The sequence below is a fragment of the Lissotriton helveticus genome, chromosome 5_1 (genome assembly GCF_964261635.1).
Source record: "Lissotriton helveticus chromosome 5_1, aLisHel1.1, whole genome shotgun sequence".
Lineage (NCBI taxonomy): Eukaryota > Metazoa > Chordata > Amphibia > Caudata > Salamandridae > Lissotriton > Lissotriton helveticus.
This window is the reverse complement of record NC_136065.1, coordinates 2019429759-2019448214: the sequence shown is the minus strand read 5'-3', so window position 1 is coordinate 2019448214 and position 18456 is coordinate 2019429759.

The following is an 18456-nucleotide window of genomic DNA, read 5'->3' as shown; positions in this document are numbered from 1 at the left end:
CTCCAATGGGCGCAATGCAGCCTGGTATACGTAGTCCCAAAAATAGGTTGCAAGGACTCACGGTGAAAATGTAAACCCCAGTGGGTCTCGCCCACTTCTGCAAAGTCAATCCAAGTGGAAAAATAATGAAGGTCTTAATCCCAAATGGGTGAAAAGTGAGCAGGATTGTCAACAAACTCCCAATAACAATCCGGCGGCGAGGCTTCCTGAAGTCCAATACTGTGTTCGCGGTTGCGAACACCTGGAGCCGCCTTCGACGCAGCGGGACCTGTTCGTGGCCAGGCAAGCCACTATACAAAACACACAAGAGTTGCCTCAAAGAACAGGTCACACCAACAGGAATCACGCACACCATCGCCGGCAGTTGCTTGTGTAACATCCCACACAATCTTCATACGCAGCCATACGCGTTTCTAGCGGAAATGCTCTTCGTCAGTGGCTTTAAGCAGAGAGGATGCAGAAGTGGTTTTGAGCACCATATTTATTAATAAGAGTCCCGCTCCAATGGGCGCAATGCAGCCTGGTATACGTAGTCCCAAAAATAGGTTGCAAGGACTCACGGTGAAAATGTAAACCCCAGTGGGTCTCGCCCACTTCTGCAAAGTCAATCCAAGTGGAAAAATAATGAAGGTCTTAATCCCAAATGGGTGAAAAGTGAGCAGGATTGTCAACAAACTCCCAATAACAATCCGGCGGCGAGGCTTCCTGAAGTCCGATACTGTGTTCGCGGTTGCGAACACCTGGAGCCGCCTTCGACGCAGCGGGACCTGTTCGTGGCCAGGCAAGCCACTATACAAAACACACAAGAGTTGCCTCAAAGAACAGGTCACACCAACAGGAATCACACACACCATCGCCGGCAGTTGCTTGTGTAACATCCCACACAATCTTCATACGCAGCCATACGCGTTTCGAGCGGAAATGCTCGTCAGTGGCTTTAAGCAGAGAGGATGCAGAAGTGGTTTTGAGCACCATATTTATTAATAAGAGTCCCGCTCCAATGGGCGCAATGCAGCCTGGTATACGTAGTCCCAAAAATAGGTTGCAAGGACTCACGGTGAAAATGTAAACCCCAGTGGGTCTCGCCCACTTCTGCAAAGTCAATCCAAGTGGAAAAATAATAAAGGTCTTAATCCCAAATGGGTGAAAAGTGAGCAGGATTGTCAACAAACTCCCAATAACAATCCGGCGGCGAGGCTTCCTGAAGTCCGATACTGTGTTCGCGGTTGCGAACACCTGGAGCCGCCTTCGACGCAGCGGGACCTGTTCGTGGCCAGGCAAGCCACTATACAAAACACACAAGAGTTGCCTCAAAGAACAGGTCACACCAACAGGAATCACGCACACCATCGCCGGCAGTTGCTTGTGTAACATTCCACACAATCTTCATACGCAGCCATACGCGTTTCGAGCGGAAATGCTCTTCGTCAGTGGCTTTAAGCAGAGAGGATGCAGAAGTGGTTTTGAGCACCATATTTATTAATAAGAGTCCCGCTCCAATGGGCGCAATGCAGCCTGGTATACGTAGTACCAAAAATAGGTTGCAAGGACTCACGATGAAAATGTAAACCCCAGTGGGTCTCGCCCACTTCTGCAAAGTCAATCCAAGTGGAAAAATAATGAAGGTCTTAATCCCAAATGGGTGAAAAGTGAGCAGGATTGTCAACAAACTCCCAATAACAATCCGGCGGCGAGGCTTCCTGAAGTCCGATACTGTGTTCGCGGTTGCGAACACCTATGCAAAAACAACAATTGACGGACAGAATGCAGAACAATGTCATACATTCACCCCAGTACAGAGATCTGGGTCTAAATCCATAGTTTTTTTGGGCTACACACCACCCCAGGTCAGACAAGGCCATATGCAAATCAGCCTTGACCCTGTGCCTCATGGGAACAGTCCAGCCCGAACTGCCAAGCCATGTCTTTCCTGGACCGGAATCAGGCATCCAAGGACCGGTTTCTGGCTATCAGACGTCATCAGCCTGGATAGCTTGACTCCAGTGGTGTGGAGAGCATGGGACTCACGTCTGAGCATACCCATCCCACTCGGGGTGACAAATGCAAAAACAACAATTGATGGACAGAATGCAGAACAATGTCATACATTTACCCCAGTACAGAGATCTGGGCCTAAATCCATCGTTTTTTTGCACTCCACACCACCCCAGGTCAGACATGGCCATATGCAAATCAGCCTTGACCCTGTGCCTCATGGGAACAGTCCAGCCCGAACTGCCAAGCCATGTCTTTCCTGGACCAGAATCAAGCATCCAAGGACCGGTTTCTGGCTATCAGCCGTCATCAGCCTGGATAGCTTGACTCCAGTGGTGTGGAGAGCATGGGACTCACGTCTGAGCATACCCATCCCACTCGGGGTGACAAATGCAAAAACAACAATTGATGGACAGAATGCAAAACAATGTCATACATTCACCCCAGTACAGAGATCTGGGCCTAAATCCATCGTTTTTTGCACTCCACACCACCCCAGGTCAGACATGGCCATATGCAAATCAGCCTTGACCCTGTGCCTCATGGGAACAGTCCAGCCCGAACTGCCAAGCCATGTCTTTCCTGGTCCAGAATCAGGCATCCAAGGACCGGTTTCTGGCTATCAGCCGTCATCAGCCTGGATAGCTTGACTCCAGTGGTGTGGAGAGCATGGGACTCACGTCTGAGCATACCCATCCCACTCGGGGTGACAAATGCAAAAACAACAATTGATGGACAGAATGCAGAACAATGTCATACATTCACCCCAGTACAGAGATCTGGGGTTAAATCCATCGTTTTTTTGCACTCCACACCACCCCAGGTCAGACATGGCCATATGCAAATCAGCCTTGACCCTGTGCCTCATGGGAGCAGTCCAGCCCGAACTGCCAAGCCATGTCTTTCCTGGACCAGAATCAAGCATCCAAGGACCGGTTTCTGGCTATCAGCCGTCATCAGCCTGGATAGCTTGACTCCAGTGGTGTGGAGAGCATGGGACTCACGTCTGAGCATACCCATCCCACTCGGGGTGACAAATGCAAAAATAACAATTGATGGACAGAATGCAGAACAATGTCATACATTCACCCCAGTACAGAGATCTGGGTCTAAATCCATCGTTCCTTTGCACTCCACACCACCCCAGGTCAGACATGGCCGTATGCAAATCAGCCTTGACCCTGTGCCTCATGGGAACAGTGCAGCCCGAACTGCCAAGCCATGTCTTTCCTAGACCGGAATCAAGCATCCAAGGACCGGTTTCTGGCTATCAGCCGTCATCAGCCTGGATAGCTTGACTCCAGTGGTGTGGAGAGCATGGGGCTCACGTCTGAGCATACCCATCCCACTCGGGGTGACAAATGCAAAAACAACAATTGATGGACAGAATGCAGAACAATGTCATACATTCACCCCAGTACAGAGATCTGGGCCTAAATCCATCTTTTTTTTGCACTCCACACCACCCCAGGTCAGACATGGCCATATGCAAATCAGCCTTGACCCTGTGACTCATGGGAACAGTCCAGCCCAAACTGCAAAGCCATGTCTTCCCTGGACTGGAATCAAGCATCCTAGGACCGGTTTCTGGCTATCAGCCGTCATCAGCCAGGATAGCTTGACTCCAGTGACATAGTGAGCACGGGATCCACATCTGGGCATGCCCTTCCCACATCGGGCGAACAGCAAAACACACAAGATGATGGATGGAATGTTGCACATTGGCAAAACAAGGGCAGCCGGCGCTAATGTTACATCACTGACAATGTCATGGTCACTCCTAAAGGTATTACGGTGTGTCTGTACATTTCTAGGTGCCATGGGGTAAAGGACATTCCAGCCAAAGCACAGGTGAGTGTGCATATGTGTCTTATAAGAGCCCTTACCAGGAGAAATCTACAGCTTGAATGTGGAGGAGATGCTGACTAACCTCTTCAGGACAGAAGAATTTGAGTCTCTTGACAGTTTGCATTTATATACTTGTAACATCGTCATTGGGGCAGTTGGTGGAAAAGCGCTGCAACGCCTCGTCTAGATTAGTAAGTGCTACGAAAATTCAATTTTGTTACAATTCAATACAGTCTAGCTAGTCATGTGGATTAGGGTACAGCCTTGCGGTGAGTATTCAACAGTGAGCGAGGAATATATCATTGAAGTAGATGTGAGAACGAGGACTAAATGACTGCTATTGAAGTGGATGGTTTATAATGAGTGTTGGAAAGAGATTGGGCTGGGAATAGGTGAGCTGGTGTTTCTTAAGGCTAATGTTAGAATTAATAGGACAGGGAGGGCGTCATGTGCTAGAGGAAGGTCTGGTTTCACAGTTCACAGTTTAAGTTTATTTGTTTGATTAATTAAAATCTTACAAAAAAGTACACTTTAAAATATCTTCAACAATAAAAAGTTTAAGAACATCAAGCAAATAATTTTACTAATCTTCTAAAAAGCGGAACTCTAAATAAAATTTGCCTTAAGGCCTTTTGCAATCACAGATAAAAAATTTACAAAAGCGGAATTCATTAATAGATCGTTCGAGCTTAGGCACGCAATTAGTGCTTGTCTACAAGTTCTTACACCTCGAGCATTGAATAACCGCCTGAGGATTACTTTCCTTTCTGCTTCTATTGCAGGACACAAACATAAAAGATGCAACATATCTTCTTTTCCCCTTTACACAACCTACATATCATATTGCCCTCAGTTAACTTCCACGGTGGAAGATGACACAAACCTGGCCATAGACCAAAGCGCACTCTAATAAATGTTTGCTTACTTTGGGCAGACCAAGGAGTTTCTAGGTAGTTTTGGACTTGTTTTTTCTTATAGTCGTTTACAATTGGCCAAGAGTGTTTTCTTTTTACCAGTAGCTCTTTGTCTTTTAGCAGCGATAGATGAATAACCAGTTTATTAATTGTTTTTTTTAAACTTTCCTGGGTGATAGTATTTTCCCAAATTGGTGTTAATCCAAGTTCTTCTTTTGCTTTGTTTAAGTATGCCCAGGCTTGAAGTTTCCTATTGTCTCTTACTTCTTTCCATAATATTTGAGACAATTGATTGACCTGGTCATTTTTTACACGATTTCACACTTTTAAAATTTGGCCTTGCCGGGCATAAAGCTGATTATTTATCCCAAACCCCAGCCTTATTTGTGCCTGTGAGGCATTACATGGTAGGTTGAAAAGTATTTTGTATGTTTTTGCCACTGCATTGTTAATTAGCTCCGCATCCTTCCCATTTAGGACTTTGGCACCTTATGTGAAAGTTGGTAATAGTTTGGCAGATATGATTTTTAATATAGGACCGTATGTCAAGGCGGTTAATTTCTTTTGTATGGTTCTAAATGCAGCAACCAAGCTATTTGCTTTCCTGGTGATATCTTTCCTGTGGGGGAGAAAGCTTCCACTCTCGTTGAATAGGACACCAAGATACCGATAGCTATCAACTTGTTCTAGCTGGGTTTGTCCTAGCATCCATTTATTTTTTTGTCTTCTGCTCTTTGTGACAACCATTATTTTTGTTTTTGTCTCATTTATTACCATTTGGTTATCCTTTGCATACCTAAGTGATCGATCAATCAGTCTTTGCAGTCCTATTTTTGTGTGGCTCATCAACACCACGTCGTCTGCATATAGCAAATTCGACATTTGTTTTTCCGCTAGCCTCGGTGGATGTGAGTTAACTTTGTTCAATGTTTCGGTGAGGTCGGCTATGAATAAGTTAAAAAGTAATGGTTCAAGGACACAACCCTGCTTGAGGCCACGTGTCACCGGTATTTTATTAGATAATGATCGGCCGTCACCGACCCGCACCCTGACCCAGGATTCAGAGTACAGTAGTTTGATAAGGTTCAGTAATGAGCCCAGGATACCATAATCTACAAGTTTTCTCCATAGTAGGGTCCTATTAACAAGATCGAAGGCCGATCTAAAATCGACAAAATAAAAATAGAGGGACTGTTTAGCTAAAAGTGCTTTATCCGTTAAAACTGATAGGATTAAAATGTTAGTAGAGGTTCCTAAGCCTTTAATGAACCCGGTTTGGTTTGGGGGTAATATTAGCTTTTCTTTGACCCAATCTGAGAGAGTTAATAATAAGAGACCCGCAAATAGCGTAGCATCCGTGTCTTGGAGAGTGATCAAACTATAGTTCTCAGGTAGTTGCCAATTACCCTTTTTGTAAACGGGTGATATTAGTGATCCTCTCCAGGATTCCGGTATGTGCCCTGTTTGGATAACTACGTTAAATACCTTTGTCAAATAGGTAGCCCATAGGGCAGGGTCCTCTATATAGACTGCAAATGGAATACCGTTTGGTCCCGGTGCTCCATCCTTTTGTCTCTTTATTATATTGGCTACCTCGCTCTCTAAGAAGTTTTTCACCAGATCAATTTCCTGTTCCCTCTCAATGATCCCTGTATGATTGACATCCTGAGAGCGGAGATCTTCTTCAACATATAAGGTCTTTTTGAGGAATTTTACCCAGTCCTCCTCTGTTATTGGCGACGCTATCACATGTTTATTAGGTCTGTTTATGGCATTAATTATTTTCCAAAATTCTCTGGAATTCACTTGGTTACTTGCGTGATAGATTTTTGCCCACAAGACCTGTTGCGTTTTTTTTTTCAGACCTCAATAATTTCCTCAAATTACTGTTCGAACTTCTAAGTTGCTTTCTAATTTCCTCGTTAACCGGCAACCTAGTAAGCTGTTTCCTCAGTATGTTGAGAGTCCGCCTTACTGTTTTAATTGAATATGGAAGATTAATATTAGTATCTCTATTTATTTTCCCCCTTAATTGGGATTTCCTACAAGTTGGAGTGCCTTCATCCAATTCGACTACCTTCTGGGTGAACTGTTCCCAATGTATAAGTATAGACTGGCTCGGATGTTCATTAAAGCATTCTTGTACCAATTTGTGGGCTTTTTTTTCGACCACATATTTTTTATCCGGTTTCCAAATGAGTTTTCTATGGTTAATTGTACAGATCTGACCTTGTGTAGTTAAATAGTTTTTTTTTTTGGCAGTTCGAAATAAATTTCCAATATTTGCTGGCTGTGGTCACTCTCAATAACTTTTTTTAGTCTATAGGAACCAATTTTATCAAAAATATCTATTGACAGTAATGTGAAGTCTATTCTTGATTTTGATACATGATTGTGAAATGACCAGCCAGCGGGCTGATCGGTTGGGAACCTGCCATTTAGTGCTCGGAGGCCCATTGCTTCCAAATCCATCAGTAGGTTTTTTCCGATTGGATTTTGTTTGGTATTTATGCTGAGATCTAGAACTTGTTCGGGGATCGACCATTCATCATTTTGAGAGTGGATAAAATTGTCCTGTGTCATTTGAATCATCAAGTTTATATTAAAGTCCCCTCGAAGGAAGGTCTGGTAGGAAATAGTGCCAATATACATTCACAACGTTCTTTCCTAAAGTCGCCTTCCCTTTGTCATATTGACTTTTGACACACATTTGCAGTTGTCACACTTGGGTTAGTTTCTAAGAAACACCAACCTTGCTGACACAAAAGCACTTCGTGAGAACACTATCACACTGCCTTTGCATTATGTTCAAGGCCTTTCTGTGTGTGATACAAATGTGTTATTACATCCATTTGGCAATTCAGCTATCTGTTGAATACAAACAATAGGAAGCCTGATCACAATCACAGCCCGAGGCAAGGATGCCATTTTCTATATATATATATATATCCTATTGTTTTCAAGGGGCCCATGCTCTTGCTTAGCGGCTGACTGACATCTCTGTGAGGGGTGTCCAGTTTGTGACCAAGATTGGGTCCTACATTCTTACCAATCAGGTAAAGGGGTTAGATCATCCAGAAGGTTGCTTCTTGGCAGACCATACACTCATACCCTAGACACATAGGTTAGGGTTTGCATCGTAGGAGTAATTTAGGTCGTTATAATACTGTATATGTATCCTATATCAGGTGTCTCAACAAGGTGGTGGAACTCTTCATTTGATCTGATTCTGTCTATTAATCATTGCAGCACACATTTTTCTATACAAGAATCACTATGGTTCAATAAATATAGGGAAACTTCCCTTGTGTATTCTTTTTATGTTTCTCTGAGTGAAAAAGAGCACAAGTGACTGAGTGAAGCATTCTGGTCTGTCACCAGGATTCCTGATGGAACAGGGTTGTCATGTTCAGTAGTTTCCAGAACTGGTCACTTCCTGTCTAGGTTTAGGATGGCTAACTGTGGTACTGTGAACTAACTAGTCCAAGGGACAACATATCCTGCAGGGGTGAATGGGATCAGTCTAGCACCATCCTATGTTTATGTTGTCCGCAAACGCGCAGATCCTGCTGATTAGTAGAAACTACATGTCAAGGAGTGCTGATATGCAGTTCCAAGAACTATCTCATTACTTTCAGGGAACCTTACATTGTTGTAACCTGCAGTGTAACGTGTGGGATGACGGATTCCATGGAGTCCCCGACCGTAAGGCCTGGAGTCCAAGTATAGGATAGGGATTGAAGTGAGGTACTTCTTGAGAAAGAGACTGGCTGGGCCGCTGCTGACAGAGGGCTTGCAGTATGTTCAGTCTGGGTGGGGTGATGAGGTTGGCACTGGAGTGATCGAATAAGCCAGTGATCATGGGGAGACAGTGACAATGAAGGAGTGTAAGTGTAGTGATGTGAGAAAGAACAAAGCAATGCCCTAAACACTCACTATCTTTTGAAAATAATCTCTGATTCCCAAAGTTGTTTTCAGGTCTGAAATTTGCTTTGATTGAAGGCATTACACAAGTCATATTTAAAAGACTTGACCAAGCATTTACTAAACCAGATCTCTGGCTTTCTCACAGAAGAGACACATAAAATTTCATTTCAATCACAAAACGTTAAATTGCTACATAAACCATTGCATGCAGCTATGGCTCAGTGGTATATGGTGCTGTGCTAACAATGCCAAAGCTATAGGTCCAAATGGTACTGGCCACGAATTAATTTAGCTTTTTAGTACAACTATTTGCATCCCATTATGTTACAAAAATTTTAAATTGCCAAATATATTACATCTTTGTTGAGTCCACCTATTTTGCAACAGCCATTCTGGTTTTACACTGCCACCCTATGCCTTTTCATCAGTCCAGCATTCAGTGGCACTTTCTGCACACATGTAGAAAAACCAACATTGGCTACCCTTTTTGGTACTGCCAAGGGTTGTTTTTTTGTCTCAGTATGCATTAAACGTTATTGAGGAGGGGATGCTGCTGGGCTCTCGACAATCTGGAAAAAAGCATTGGCTAAAACCAAAAATATTTCTTTGTCTAAAAAATCTCACATTGCCAACGGAGTCCCTTCTACTGAAGGAAACTACTTTGTGTGTAGATGTGAAAGGGCAGAATGCAGTCACTCACAGTGAAGTTAGCCTATGGCTAAAGTGGGCTGGTTTGTTGCCCCGAGGTGAATGCTGTAGTTAGTGGAAGAAAAATGTGGAAGATACAATAACAGACCAATCCATTAAGAGAGCTCGATCAAAGCCCCTATAAGTATACTACAAGTATATTACACATAACATTTTTGTAAAATCAAAAGGTCTTGGCTAACGCTAGACCTAATAAAAATGACAAGTTCTGGCATTGCCTAAGAGTGGCTGCCCAAGACTGTCTCAGCCCACCCTCCCAGCGATTACAGCCAAGGGAGGGTCGCTTGTACTGCAGCCGCTCTTTGAAATGCATTTAGCATGTTATTAGCCATAACAATACTTTATACTTTCAAATGAACATTTAAATGTAGCTGTTCACTCCCTGAGGCATGTAGAGACTGGCATCTCCCTCTTCCATGATTTCTGCACCCTGCTGGGCTGCTACTTAAGACGTGCACTCTACTGTTGGCAACGGGAGCAGTGCTTGGACGTGTGGAAAAGCGTTTGCAGCAGTAAGCAAAAAGTGAGAGGGGCAGAGGGTGCATCTTGCAACAAAAAAAGAGAGGAAAAGAGACAACACAATAAGAAGGAGAGAAAGCAGTGGAACAAAAGAGAAAAGGGGTGCACTTTCATGATATTATTTGGGTTAATGTCTGTAATGTCCCAGAGCAGGGGTGTTCCAGTTGACCACCCAAGCTCTGAGGGCCCTTTTGCTTGAGCCTGCGGTCATGTGAACACAAAACATATAACAACACGATTGGATCCACAAAAGGCAGTAAGTCTCCCAACGGGAAAGACGTGTAAGCCTCTGGTTTTTGCGCCACCCCGACCACGAACGCTGGCATCCCAACCAGGAACGCTGGCATCCCTTGGGCCTAGGAATCCTCCTTGACTAGGAAAGCCATAGACATACAATATGGCGATGTGGTCGGCTTGCCCAGTACCGCCTCCCTCTTCATCACTCGACTGCCGCCTCCCCAAGAGTCATTATATACAAGCAAAAAAGGGGGGCCCTGTGTCACACAGCTAGGTTGGGCCAGTAAATATATAGCAAAAGAAGTTCCTAGCTGACCGTTTATTGTACTATCAACAGTTCAACAGACTAGGACCGAAATCCTTAGTAAGATGATCCAATCATTTAATCATTATGTTTTTCCTTCATAAACATTTTACACAAGGATAAGTCGGACAACACTTCACAATTTACATGAATTTACAGAGACAAGTGGAGACAACCAATGGAGTTGAAAAACAGTTCAAATGTGATTTCACAAAAAGACAATTTGATACATTGAAAACAACCAGACTTAAATTAATTAAAATTGTCGCAAATCAACAACAAAACATTGTTAGGGTAACCCTATGTGACAGACACAGTGTACCACCCAACGAGGATATCTTGAATTGAAGCAAAAGAGAAACAACAGAATAAATAAAATTTTCCTCAATTGCTTTATTCATTTATCACTCTAGCTGCTCCCCTGTTGGTGAAAAAGGTGCCAATGTGTTTCGAAACCCTTATCAATTTAAGGGCTTCTCCTCAGGGCTGTGGCTGGGCTCTATAATCAAATTAGAAACAGGCTCATCAACTTTGTTTGAGGCCCAACTAATTCACGCTGTAGACGTATTCTTGAATTTGTCTGCAAACATGAGGTCACATTTAAATATGGCAGGGTTTGTTCCTTAGAAGGCCAAGACACTGTGCCTTCAAACTCAATGGCAGTGCTGCACTGTAGGATTTTCCCGTTGTGGCAGTCCAGTTGTAACATGTATTGTGTTTTTGCAGCCGATAATGCCCATTAGTTACACAGCCAGCCTCAGTAGGAGATAATTATTTCAAGCACTGGTGTGAATATTCATTAAACGCGATGACCGCTTTCAGAAGAATTAATTCTGGAGCATGTTGTGGCTGGCAACTACAACCACCAGCCAAGCCAGCACATTCAGCATGGGCCCCGGAGGGCCCCCTCCTCACAGTCAAGCTCAGTTGTGCTGGTGCCTCATCCTCAACACAATCAGGCAGGCCCACAATCAGCAGCGCTACCTGCATCGGATTTCACTGCATCCCCACAAATCCCTCCAAGCGTCAAGGAAGACGGTAACCCTCAGTGCCCAGCGTCGACAAGCCACACCCCAAGAGTTTGGCTCTGAAAAGTGTGTGCACCACCAGACTGCCTCACCGCAATGGCGTAACGAAACTTGAGGTGCGGGCCCTTGGAGTTTGGGGCCCCTCACAACGCAGGGCCTGCGGGGACTGTTTTACACCCCATAATCCATTCTGTGGGTCATCCTCATCCACCTCAACATCACTCGCCTCCTGAGCCCCGTTGGCTTCACAACTGGCCTCAAGGCTATTTGCAGCTCCTCCTTCTTAGTGCTACTTTTCATGGTACATCCCAAGGCTCTGCAGAATTGCCTCCATTGATCAACTTTGTAGGCAAGCAATGCCTCAATGTCAAACTTAAATTTGCCAGCCTCACTGGCTACTTGACTCCTCAGAGACATGATGTGTGGCTTAAAGGTCGCTCAAAAATAGAACTAACAAATCAAGAACACAATATGTGGTTGCGTTGTGGTCTGTGCTAAACTTGTGATGTACACCAATCACTGTGAGTGAATTTGCAAATACACATTCAAACCCCAAACCGCTGACCACCAAATGTTAGACCTGGGATCCCTGGTTGTCTGAGGTAGGTACCTTAGGCCAAATAGGGACCCGCGTTTCCACGTCAGGGAAAGGAAGGAAACTTCTGAGATAGCCCCCGCTCACCCCCTTGGTAGCTTGGCACAAGCAGCCAGGCTTATCTTCAAGACTAAGGTGTAAAGTATTTGCAAACACGCTCACAGCAACCCAATGATGACACCACAGATGGACTCCACATGAGTTTTATAAAAACGAGTATACATTTTGTATAAAAAGATATACCATAGGACCACACAATATAAATCCAACATATGAGTATGTGTAATATTCCTCCTGGCTGGTTGTTAGGCCAGCCAGCCCTTCTAAGTTCTAGTGATATTAATGAGTACTTCTACACATTCCACTGTAGTCCTTATACCATATTCAGTTTGTAATGCTGGAATCATTACTTTGCAATGGAAAAGTAATGGAATGCGTAACACAACAATCAGATACTTCGTTATGCAGAAATAATGCCATGCGTAACACACTAAACAGGTAGTTCGTTATGCAGAAATTATGCAATGTGTAATACGATAATCAGGTACTTTGTTATGCAGAAATAAAGTAATGAGTAATACGCTCCTGCACCGATCACAGTGCTTTATGCGGTCTCTCCACCACTCGTGCTAACTCACAGTCAGCCTCTGTCAACAGTTGCCCCCAACACGGATATGGTATAACCAAAAAGTACAGCTCCGCACTCCGGCCCTGGTAGTGTCACTCCCTTGGCCAGTCCGGGCCTTGATACGAGCCAAAGCCGAGGCTTGCGCTCATGTCGACACATGTTACCTGGGGGGTGCGACCTCACTCTCCTCACTCTCCTCTCCTCCTCCAGTGACTTGGGCCTCCGATGCAATCTTTTTGAATTGGCAACGGCGGGCTTGGGCCGGCGGCTCAACTCCTCTGGGGCTGCGGGTTCGGGCCGCTACTGCTACGAAAATCTCAGGCTGCCGCAGGGCACACACACAGCACCGCGGAGTCTCACTTGAGCTTCGGTTGCACGATCACTGGGCACTCCTCATGAAGGTCTCAGGCTGTACCAAACACACACACACACAGCGTCTCTGAGACTCACGTGGACTCCAGTGCACACGATAACAAAGCAATCCTCAGGAAGGTCTCAGGCTGCACAAAGCACATGCACACATTGACAGGATGTTCCTCACGAAGGCGCTCAGGCTGCAAAAAGCACACGTACACAGCGTTGCTGAGCCTCGCTTGGACTCCAGGTGCCCACGATCACAGGGCACTTCTTACGAGTGTCACAGGCTGCAAAAAGTCCACGCACACAGTGTCGCTGAGACTCTCCTGGAAACTTTTGTGTTCCTGAGTTTCCAGAACAGGGAGCCAGCTCACCTCGGGCCCTTGGGCTCAAGTTAATTCAGACACAGCTCAGCAACTTCCTTTCAAGCAGGGGGAAACAGCACACAGCAAAGTCTTTTAGCCTTTCCTTGGTTAAAACAGCAAACTGCAGGCCAGCCCCAGAACACATAGCAAGGATCAGTCCTTTCCATCAGTCTCTTCAGTTGTTTCTTCCTCTGCAAAGGTTCCTCTTGACCACAAAGTAATTCCAGTTTTGTTCAGTCTTGATCAAGCCATTCTCCAAAGTTCAGGGGCTTCAGCTCTCATAGTTATACCCCTCAATGGCTTTGAATTCATTTTGTTCAGGGGGCACTGACACCTGTTCAAACCAGTTATGGGTGCCTCCCTGCCAGTGACACCTTCTTCCTTTGATTAGTGGGGGTCTTGATTCTCAATCACTCAGCAGGAGATGCTACCATTGTTTTATGGCTGCAGCTCAGGCCGTTTCACCTCAAAGGGCTACTTCTCCCCCCTACACTCCAGATGCAGGTCGTCCTGTTGCTGTCTCACCTCCTCCCCTGGGTCAAGACATTCCCCAGATCCTATTGGTTTCAAATCCAGACAGTCAATCCACAACCAGGCAGAGACAAACAGAAATGTTAGAGCACAAAAACTCAGCCACTTCTAAAAGAGCGGCTTATAAACACATAATGCTTGAAAACATATTACACAGCCTCCCCATTCTGTCCTATGGGCAAGGTGGCCTTTCCAAGTAAACAAGCATTGGCATAGCCAATACATCTCGCCTTTGGGACCTTGCAAGTGTTTAGCGATGCAACAGTTGATGTTGTTGAACCAAGGATATTGTACTGCATTACTAAATACTTATAAGGTTGCAAAGGTGAGACCTATTGGCTATGTCAATGCTTGTTAAGACTATCAGCCACTCCTTTCCCTCCCATCTCGCTCTCACACCCTGCCTCAGTGCCTCCACACACCAACACCCTCCCAACATCTTTGCACCTACGTTGTGAGTGTAACGAGTGATCTGGGGAACGTAGTACAGATGTTTGTGTTCAGAGGCCAGTATCCGCTCTGAAATAATCAAGGACTAACCTTTAAAGACGGCCCAACCCATCCCACCCCCTGTGCTGCCTTACTATATTCATCAACAGCAGACAAGGGAGTAAAATGTGTTCCCGCCCAGGGCACTATCCAGTCTTTTTGGCCATTAGTATTTCTCGAATGAAACCAAAATATCTGGTGAGTTAAGTCGGTGAGGGAGATCATCTCAAGAGGAATGCGAGTGTCACCAAGCAATGCCTCAAGCACTGGAAGAGCACAGCATGCAGTCCGCTGCGAGACCCCTCATCCCGGGGGCAGAAGAGCGGTGCATGACAATGACCAGCCCGGCCTCTCTCCTGTGAGTCATCTGTCATTTTAAGCTGATCCACTCCGGAGACAGAAGCCACGGCGTTTAGGTTGAATAATTTACAGCTTTACCCTGGCAGAAGCTTACTATGACCCCGCGTTAGGAAAATGACAATGCTACTGTATGAGGACTAGAAAAAAAGCAAAAGGCAGACATCGATGTGATACATTCGGTGATCCACTCACCTCACTTGGGCAAACCACTTGTTTAAAGCAATACAGTGAAAAACGTCAGATGAGCTCGCCCTCCACCAATCAGGATAGTTGACTTTCCAATGAGGGTGAATTCATGAGTATAAGAGAGAGAGATCCCATTAAGCTGACAGCAAATGAACAGTTTTGGAGGGTGATAAATGGTTTGAAAAGAAGGAGGTTAATTGATGCTTGTGGACACATTTTTTCATGATGGTGAATATGAGAGGAAAAGAAGATGACACTTGCTGCACGCTGTTATCTTAACCATATAATTCTTTCAATGTGAACGTCCAGTGCAAGAACAACTGCAGGTATCCCGGCGCTGCACTCTTCAGTAGCAGCAGGATCTGTGTGAAAGTTCACGTCCCATCATTCATGACAACACGCAATGCCCAGGGGTGGGTAAAATGACACCGGCTCGGTGTTACTGCTCACTTAACCCTGCTTACTAAACTGGCGCACGTCGGCATAGGATTAGAAATAGGTGTACATTATTTCCATCTTGCGAAAAGGTTCTTATTGGGCTACCCTTAGTCTCAGTTGCCAAAACGCACGGAACACACATGTCTCATCTGCGAATGCACATTTGTGTATAAAACAGACACTTGTGTTTGTATGGCGCCTCATGCCGAACTGTCCTGTTTTCAAACATCATAAATAACAGAGTGTACAGTTATGCAATTTAAGGTTCTCAAATTTACCGAGCGAGGAAGGATGGGAGGCGGGCTGCCATGTCAGGATTCCAACTCACAGCCTGCAGATCACTCCATTCGGGAGTAGCCACCTCTCAGTTCTCACACAGTTAAAGACGAGGAAAATGAGCATACAAAACTTTTTCATACATTTTTCTAAAGATGCTAAAAATCGAGGGCCCAAACAGAGAAAAAATACACCACCTGTATAATTTACTCTTTCAGAGCTCTGCTTTCTTGCAAGCGGTGCGCATTTTTAGAAGTAAAGGTAAGGTAAGGATGACACATCCTGAGAGCTGTTCTCCCTCAGCTACCCCCTCCCCCAGCTTTCCGGTACAACTCTTACATAACCATAAACGGCTTGGCCCCCGCTCAAGTGTGCCTGGCTTCTTGCCGCCTTACTCCCGGTGCCTTGCTGCCTAGTGACCGGGCGGAAGCGGCTGAAAGGGACAGGGAAGGACTTAAAGCTATTTAAATTCAGCGCCACGCTGAACAAATAGAGCCAGGAGGCATTTCTTGTCTCTGGGCTGGACTAGCTAGGAGACCGGGTCGTCGGATATGCAGGCCTCTTGCAGCAGGCTTCCTTTGGCATATGTCACAGGGCACTGGAAAGGTCCGAGGAAAAGCGAGAAGAGTGTGGAATCTGGAGCCTGGGAGCTCCTGACAACGAAAACTGGTGCAATATAATGACGTTAACAGCACATACACCATCAACGCATACGGGAGGCGACAGAAATGGCCGTCTGGAAGAGAATTGGAGAAAAGTGAAAGTAGCATCACTAAAACAACAAGCGCTGGCACCTCGCCCTAAAAGTAAAAAAAACAAGTTTGAGGAGGAGGCAGCAGGGAGAGGGGAGAGAGGTGGGGGCCTGCACCTGTTTCCCTTGCGGGAGCAAGCAGGAACCATCTGTTAATTACAAACAGCTGGTTTGAAAGCGCACTCCCGCAAGGGAATAGCCAAACGTGCACACGTTGCCTTTCAAAGCAATACATGCACGTTTTTGCCAGCAAAACGGAATCGATTCCTAAAGGTCTTTTCCTTAACAGCGCATGCAAGCTGCTTAGGCGAAACCTAGAAACGAAATGGAGATTATTTCACTGTCAGGACATGGTACACACCTTATTACATGTTCTACCTTTTATGTGCACTGCACCCTGCACAGGGGGTACCTTGGACCTACCATAGGGTGTCTGATGTGCATAGAAAGGGAAGGGTAAGGTCTGGCAAGTGGGTGCACTGGTCGGAACAACATGGCAGTTTAACAAACTGTGCGCAGGCACTGCAATGGCAGGCCTGAGTTCCCTTTTCAAGTTTACTTGTGTGGGTGGCACAGTTAGTGCTGGAGGCCCACTAGTAGCATTTGCATTACCAGCACTAGTGTCATATATATATGCCTTGCCTTCACACTGTGTTAAGTTAGCATGAGCTTATTAGGAGTTTAAACGCCATTTTACCTTTCAGCTGCTTCTGCACACGGCACATATTGTTATTAAAGCTTTGAGCCTAGTAAAATGTTTTGCTTCACACGAGAATAATATGCTTTGCTATTGTATCAGCTTTGCTTTGTAAGCTATGTCTGTACAGTGAGTGCAGAGGCCTTCAAGGATATTTCATTACAGTGGTTGTTGTGAGGTCTGATCTTTGCACGTTCTAGACATAACATACATGCAGCTGCGGCCAACTTTGGCTTTAGGCGCGTTTTATATTGCACTGCACAGAGCATACAAACACACTTGATGATGCTTCGCATGCAGAGAGCTGGTGGAAGATGATGTGATCCCTTACCACTAGGATCAGAGGTATGGGGCTGCCCTGCTAAAACCCAAAGAGACCTTCTTAGATATAATATAATATACTAGCAAGGGAGGGTAAGATTTAGGTGCTATTTAGCCTTCTTCCCACTAGTATTTTAACATGCTTTCTCCCTTTGTATTCTATGGACTAGTAACTATGCTGATTACTTTGTTTCTTATAATATGTTTGCTTGTATTAGCTAAGATACTGCGCGTGAGAACACTGCATTAGAAAATAAACATTTCAAATGTGCACGTATCTTCATTTACTCCTCGTTCTGGATTGTTATGGTTGTATAACGAAAGAGTGTTCATGTGTTCCACGTTACCTGAGGTGTTCTAAGTCCATGTTCTGGGTTGTCTAAACATTGGGAGTTAGTAAGAACCAATGAGACACTGATGGCTAATCTGGTAGGGAATTTTGGGTACTAAGGTGAGTTTTGGCACACCCTAATTCACTGACGTTCCAAGTCTCTATGCACAGTTCTGTGTAGGAGCAGAATCCCTGGGACATGGCGCCCGATCGTTGGTGGTCTTATTAGATGACACTTGAGTAGTGCTAAATTCAGTCCTTAACCCCTTCGCTATTGTTTCCGGTTAACAGTGGTGTCGGACAAACCTACCTATACTTTCATAGGTCTTTTCAAGCTTGATTCATTCAAAACGGTTTCCTTGAATTACTACCCAGTTGTGCTACGTAGTTTTCATTGTACCTCTTTCTTCCTGTGTCACTTTGGCCGTGGTGGACATTCCGCAACATAGTCGCATTGCGGTGCGCAATCATTTGCAAACTTATAATGTCCCCCTGGATGGCATGGCTGTGATCATGGTTGTGAGTGCGGAGGTGGCTTACCCCTACAAATTTTTTTACTCGTGGGTGACCTTCCCGGTAGTGAACGTAAATACCAATGTGTTCGACACGTACACTCCCACTGCTGTGCCGCAGGAGTATGCTCCATATAGA